The sequence below is a fragment of the Arabidopsis thaliana genome, chromosome 4, assembly GCF_000001735.4.
Source record: "Arabidopsis thaliana chromosome 4, partial sequence".
In the NCBI taxonomy this organism is placed as follows: Eukaryota; Viridiplantae; Streptophyta; class Magnoliopsida; order Brassicales; family Brassicaceae; genus Arabidopsis; species Arabidopsis thaliana.
Window position 1 is genome coordinate 3,030,363 of NC_003075.7, and position 7,042 is coordinate 3,037,404.

General features: G+C 39.3%; 2 pseudogenes across 2 annotated transcripts; one reads left to right on the forward strand and one right to left on the reverse strand.

Moving 5' to 3' along the window:
- Nucleotides 1-1,364: 1,364 nt before the first annotated feature.
- AT4G05918 lies at nucleotides 1,365-3,029 on the forward strand (annotated as a pseudogene; the record flags this gene model as incomplete). Its single annotated transcript has 1 exon — nucleotides 1,365-3,029.
- A 2,894-nt stretch (nucleotides 3,030-5,923) lies between these two features.
- AT4G06196 lies at nucleotides 5,924-7,042 on the reverse strand (annotated as a pseudogene; the record flags this gene model as incomplete). The annotated part of the gene is made up of 1 exon: nucleotides 5,924-7,042.

A 7,042-nucleotide genomic window follows, 5' to 3' on the forward strand; every position in this document is an offset into this window, starting at 1 on the left:
GGATGGGTTAGAGTAGTTAGAATTCGCAGTATGCTATGTGGTTGAGTTTGATTTATAGATCCCTTCTGGATTAGTTGTTCTTAATTGATATATCCCTATTTTTACCGTTTTTAATTATGTTTTAGGTTTAGGTTTTAGAGTCTATTTGTTATTTCTAGAGTCTTTTCTAATCCTTTTCAGGTCTTTACATGTTTGGGATGCATTTGGATATTATGGAGCATCCTAGAAATCAACTGACAACTTAAGCTGCAGAAGCAATCTGGAGACGAAAACGCACGTATTTGAGACGCAACTTATTGATGTTTTGAAGATTTTCAAATTCGGCCCAGAACTTTCTCCTATGTTTAATTAAGGCCCAACACGTTTTAAAGACATTTATATAGTTTTTAGGTCATTGTTTTAGACCTAAGCTTGGAGAGGCTATTTTATATCTCTTTTGTACTTTGGGAGCAAAACCCTGTAGAAACTCCCTTTGGATCTTTCTTACTCTTTTCTCTTGTTATTTTCATCATTGATTTCTTATTCAGACTATGATTTGTGTTTCTTTGATCATGTCTAAGTTATCCACTTGTTAGGTTTAGGGTTTCTCATTAGGGATTTAGATGATTTAGTAGATTGCCCCCTTGTTAGGTTATCTGTAGGATTCTTCATCTTGATTATGCTTAATGTTAATTCTAGAGTAGCTAACTAGAACTTGATATTAGATAATAGGTATGCCCGCCATAGGTACTTGTTATTTGATCCATCATAGATGAACATAGGCATTTAAGAAAGAACATGTAGGCTCATAGAAGGGCTCTTCTTTAGATACTAGGTGAACTAATCAAACTTGATAATAATGCATGCTTTAGTTTAGGATTTCTCGGCTTCTCCGGTTATCTTAGCTCTAAGTATAGAGAGTTTCGCGGAATGCCACCGGTTACTCTAAAATCATAGTTTGAGTTTGAGAACGGTTCGATAACAATTTAGTTATTTCTAGATCTACTATCATCTATTTCCTGAAAATTCCCTAAGGCTGACGCTTTTATTATCTTGTTTTACAACCATCCAATCGATTGCTATTGCTTAATTTTGTTTCCCTTTATTTTATTTAGTGTTTTACTTAGCATAATTCGATTTGCCATTAGTCTATTGCGTGATCCGAGAACTTTGTGAATTCAATCCCTAAGTGCTGCAACCGACCTCTTTATTTGAGAGAGTGGTCTTAAGATTAATTTGACCTATATCAAATTTGGCGCCGTTGCCGAAGTTCTCTTTTATTCACCATTAGACTAGGTGTAGAATTTAGACTAGCTTTTATTTTTCTTTATTTTGTTTCTCACGCGTTTTCTTTCTTCTTTTTCCTGTGACAAGGGAGTTAAAAGATGGAACGCAACAAACTGCTGGCAGATTTCGACGATAGTGTCGACCGACACCAACTAGGTGTCGATCGACACCATCTGCAGAACAAACCAGCTACCATAGGCGACTTCAACAGAGCTGATCTTTTCTACTCCAATCTATCAGCGATCCAGCTACCTCCTTTTGCAAGAGAAGACTTTGCTATTCACCATCTACAGAACAGACCAGCTACCATAGGTGACTTCAACAGAGTTGATCTTTTCTACTCCAATCTATCAGCGATCCGCCTACCTCCTTTTGCAAGAGAAGACTTTGCTATTCACCATGCCTACTATACTCTTGTTTCACGATGAAAGTTTCGAGGACATTCTAATGAATCACCACTAGATCATCTGGAAGTCTTCGAAGACTTAGTGTCCTCAATCAAAGCAGCAGGTGTACCAGCTGATTATCTTCTTTGCAAACTCTTCCCACATTCTCTCGCGGGTAGAGGAACATTATGGCTGCGACAGCTAGAACCAGGTTCACTAACCAATTGGACTGACACGAAGAATGCATTCATGATCCACTTCCTTGATGATTCAGTGACAAAATTACTGCAGGAGAAGATCTCTTCTTTTTCTCAAGCTCCAACAGAAGGTTTGAAGGCAGCTTGGATCAGATTCAAATCCTATCAGAGAGAATGTCCTTATCATGGTTTCCAAGAGAGCCAACTCATCAATATCTTCTAAAGAGGGATAATCATGCCATACCAGACTCAACTTGATGCAGCAAGCTACTGTAACTTCATGACAAGAACTACTAGTGAAGCATTACTCCTCATTACCAATGCTTTAACTAGTCTTTCGACACATGAATTTGACACCGCAAGCAAAGAGACTCTTGTTTCAGCAATTTCTGCTCCTTCCCAAGCCCCCCCCCCCTCCTCCCTCATCAGAGACCAGAATGGAGTCTATGTTTACGCAGCTTCTTGCAGGCTTCACAAAGGTTGATAGCAAATATGATTCTCTCTCCACAAAGCTTGAAAGCAAACATGATTCTCTCTACACATATATAAATAGCAAGTTTGACAATCTACGCTCTCATATCTCCGAGCTATCACCTCCATTAGCCTCTATCAATGCAGTCACACTACGCAGCGGAAAGCAACTCAATCCAATACTTCAGCGCGAAAGTTCAGCTCGGACTTCATCTATTCCAGTTGTAGGAAATGTCTCACTGTTAATCGATACATCAGGGTGTCGATCGACACCAATTAATCTTGACGACTCTGTTTTGACTTTGTCGAGTGGAATCGATAATTTCGTAGAGGAGGCACTAATTCTCGATGGTATCGAACGACACCCACCTCATGTCGATCACACCAACACCAAACAGACAGGCCAGTGTTGACATTTGACAGAGCATGATTGATTCCAGACAGTGGTGTCGTTCGACACTCACCTAGTGTCGATCGACAATGGACTCAGACACCACCTATATGCCTTGCATCTCCACCTGTCACTAGACAAGTCTACACACCACAAGTTCCTTGTCTACTGCCTTGAGTGTCTAAGCATGAGATTCCTGAGATGCATTGCATGGGTATCATGGATGAGACTCTACTTCAGTTGCCTCCGGTTGATATAGATAAGTTATCACCCCCTCTTCAGAGTGATATGCTACGAGATGATGCTCCAGAGAATTAAGATGACAAGACAAAGATAATGGTTGTCTCAGAACAGGTACTCAACAACACCAAGCGTCCACATGAAGCAAGCTCCAGATTCGTTGTTGAGAATCGATCTATAGAGATGGCTAAGCCGGAGTTCTTTGTTAGAGCTAGTTTTCGGGTTGAGTTTAGTGATGATACTCCAGGCACTACAGCCACGTCTCCCACCGCACCTCTACCCTTTGCTCCACCTCCGAAACGGCAAAGCTACTCACCTCCTAATTTCGTCAATAAGTGTTTCAAATCTCCAAAAACTGCAGGTTCCACTTAATCCGACTATTAAAAAATCTCTACCCTTTGGAATCATGATCTATATTTCTTTAGATTATTGTCTAGTTGACGAATGCTGCAGGTTCCACTTAATCCGACTATTAAAAAATCTAGATAGCAAACCAACACACTTGAGGATATCCTAGTTTCCAACTCAACCACTAAGGCTGGAGCTAATCTCACAGCTCTTCGTATTACCTCTTCAAACGGTTAGTATTCATAGATATTGACTTCGGCTACACCATCAAATCTTTGAGAAGCAAGAAGAAGCTTGGTTAGTGTTTTTGTGTCAAATATGACTAGATGTCATGTGTATGATTGAGTATAAGAAGTAGAACCACAACTGGATCTTAAAAGCCTAAGTAGTGTTTCCTTGTTGGAGGATACAAAGCAAAAGACTCATACAAACTTTTGATACACCATCAAAGGTTTGAGAAGCTAGAATAAGCTTAGTATGTGTCTTGGAGTCAAATATGACTAGATGTCATTTGTATAATTGAGTATGAGAATTAGAACCGCAACCGGATCCCAAAAGGTAAAGTAGTGTTTCCTTGTTAGAAGAGACAAAGCCAAAGACTCATACGGACTTCGGCTACACCATCAAAGCAGTGAGAAGCAAGAAGAAGCTTGTTTAGTGTTTGGGAGTCAAATATAACTTGATGTCATTTGTATGATTGAGTAAAAGAACTAGAACCGCAACAAGATCCCAAAAGCTAAATTAGTGTTTCCTTGTTAGAAGATACAAAGCCGAAGATTCACACGGAATGTGGAAACGCCATCAAAGCTTTGAGAAGCAAGAAGAAGCTTGGTTAATGTTTTGGTATCTAATATGACTAGATCTCATGTGTAACATTATGTATAAGAACTAGAACCGCAACCGGATCTTAAAACCTTAAGAAGTGTTTCCTTGTTAGAAGATACAAACCCAAAGACACATACTGAATTCGGCAACACCATCAAAGCTTTGAGAAGCAAGCAGAAGCTTGGATAGTGTTTTTGGAGTAAAAATGACTAGATGTCATGTGTATGATTGAGTATAAGAACTAGAACCGCAACCGGATACCAAAAACTAAAGTTGTATTTCATTGTTAGAAAATACAAAGCCAAAGACTCATACTGCCTTCAGCTTCATCATCAATGCTTTGAGAAGCATGAAGTAGCTTGGTTTGTGATTAAGAGTCAATTATAACTAGATGTAATGTGGATGATTGAGTATAAGAACTAGAACTTCAACCGGATCCCAAAAGCTAAAGTAGTGTTTCCCTATTAGAAGATCCAAAACCAAAACCTCATACGGAGTTAGGCTACACCATCAAAGCATTGAGAAGCAAGAAGAAGCTTGTTTAGTGTTTTGGAGTCAAATATGACTAGAGGTCATGTGATGATTGAGTATAAGAACTAGAACCGCAAACTGATCCCAAAAGCTAAAGTAGTGTTTCCTTGTTAGAAAATACAAAGCCAAAGACTCATAAAAACTTCTACTTCACCATCAAAGATTTGAGAAGCATGAAAAAGCTTGGTTAGTGTTAAGGAGTCAATTATAACTAGATGTGATGTGTAGGATTGAGTATAAGAACTAGAACTGCAATCGGATCCAAAAAGCTAAAGTAGTGTTTCCTTGTTAGAAAATACAAACCCTAGACTTATACAGACTTCGGCTACACCATCAAAGCATTGAGAAGCAAGAAGAAGCTTGTTTAGTGTTTGAGAGTCAAATTTGAGTATAAGAACTAGAACCACAACCGGGTCTTAAAAGCCAAACAAATGTTTCCTTGTTAGAAGATGTAAATCCAAAGACTTATACCGACTTCGGCTACACCATCAAATCTTTAAGAAGCAAGAAGAAGCTTGGTTACTGTTTTGGATTCAAATATGACTAGAGGTCATGTGTATGATTGAGTATAAGAACTAGAACTGCAACCGGATCCCAGAAGCTAAACTTGTATTTCCTTGTTTGAAGATACAAAGACGAAGATTCACACGGACTTTGGTAACACCGTCAAAGCATTGAGAAGCAAGAAGAAGCTTGGTTACTGTTTTGGAGTGAAATATGACTAGATGTTTTGTGTATCATTGAGTATAAGCACTAGAACCGCAACCGGATCATAAAACCCCAAGAAGTGTTTCCTTGTTAGAAAATACAAAGCGGAACACACATACGGACTTCGGCTACACCATCAAAGCTTAGTGAAGCAAGAAGAAGCTTGGGTAGTGCTTTGGAGTCAAAAATGACTAGATTTCATGTGTATGATTGAGTATAAGAACAAGAACCGCAATATGATCCCAAATGCTAAAGTAGTGTTTCCTTGTTAGAAAATACAAAGCCAAAGACTCATACAGCCTTTGGCTTCACCATCAAAGGTTTGAGAAGCAAGAAGAAGCTTGGTTAATATTTAGGAGACAATTATAGCTAGATGTAATGGGTATGATTGAGTGTAAGAACTAGAACCAAGGGCTGTGAGACCCAGTCCCGGACGTCTCGGCGTCCGGCGACCGTGTACTCAAGTTTGCGCCTTCTCCCGGCCGAACCTCTTAATTTTTTGCGATTAACCATAGAATTGCCTTTACGAGGCTAAATTCTATATTTGCTTTCTTATTACACAGCGGAAGTCTTTCTAACCTTGGTTTAATACACATCGTTGGAGCCATGTTGTAGTTAACAATCAAAACTGGCCAGGTGCTATACTTAGTGTTTTGAATAGAGAACGGATTCATCCCATCAGTAGAAAGTCCCAATCTCAGGTTTCTAGCTTCAGCAGCAAATTGTGGCCATTTATCATTCACTTGAGCCCAAGCCAAAGAGTCTACAGGATTTCGCATTGTACCATCATCACTAGCATTACTGAAATGCCACCGTAGATCCTCGGCCATTTTCTTGGATCTAAACATTCTCTTAAATCTATCCTTGATTGGAAAATACCTCAGTACCTTAGCTGGAATCCCCTTCTTCTCTTCACCTGTGTGTTTATCCCTTTCCCATCTGGAAGCATTGCATCTTGGACAAGTATCCCTCAGCTCATACTCCTTTCTGTATAAGATGCAATCATTCTGACAGGCGTGAATGATATCATACCCAAAACCAAACATCTTCAGGATGTTTGATCACTAAGCTCATTTGATCTTAGTGATCTCATTTGTTGATGTTGGCAGCACATTCTCTCCTGGTAGTATGTCGTGCACTAAGCTCAAAAGTTGATCAAAATAATTCTCTGACATCCCACTCTTCACTTTGATGCGGTAAAGCCCCATAATTGCAGACACCTTAGTGTACTTCGGACAGCCATGATATAGTGGAGTTTCAGCTTCCTTTAACTTCTCCCTAAAATCAGCTTCTTCTTTTGTTTCTGGCTCCTTACTATCATCTTCATTCTGATTCTGAGAATCAGAATGGACGTCTCCATCAAAATAAACTGTTCTAATCAGCTCATAAGCTTCACATTCACTAGTAGTACTACTAGGCTCAACTTCTAACTTATCAGCTCGTATCTCCCCATGCTTACTCCAACAACTATTTCTCTTGTATTTATGGTCCATTCCCTTAATAACTAGATGCTCCAAAATAGTCTCAATTGGTTGATGACACAGATTCCGGCAATCAATACATGGACAAAACATTTCAGCATGATCTCCCAGACTTCTCGATGATGCGTAAACAAAAGTTGTTGCTCCTTTCTCATACTCAATGCTATTCCTTGGCAGCCATACCCATGACTTATCCAT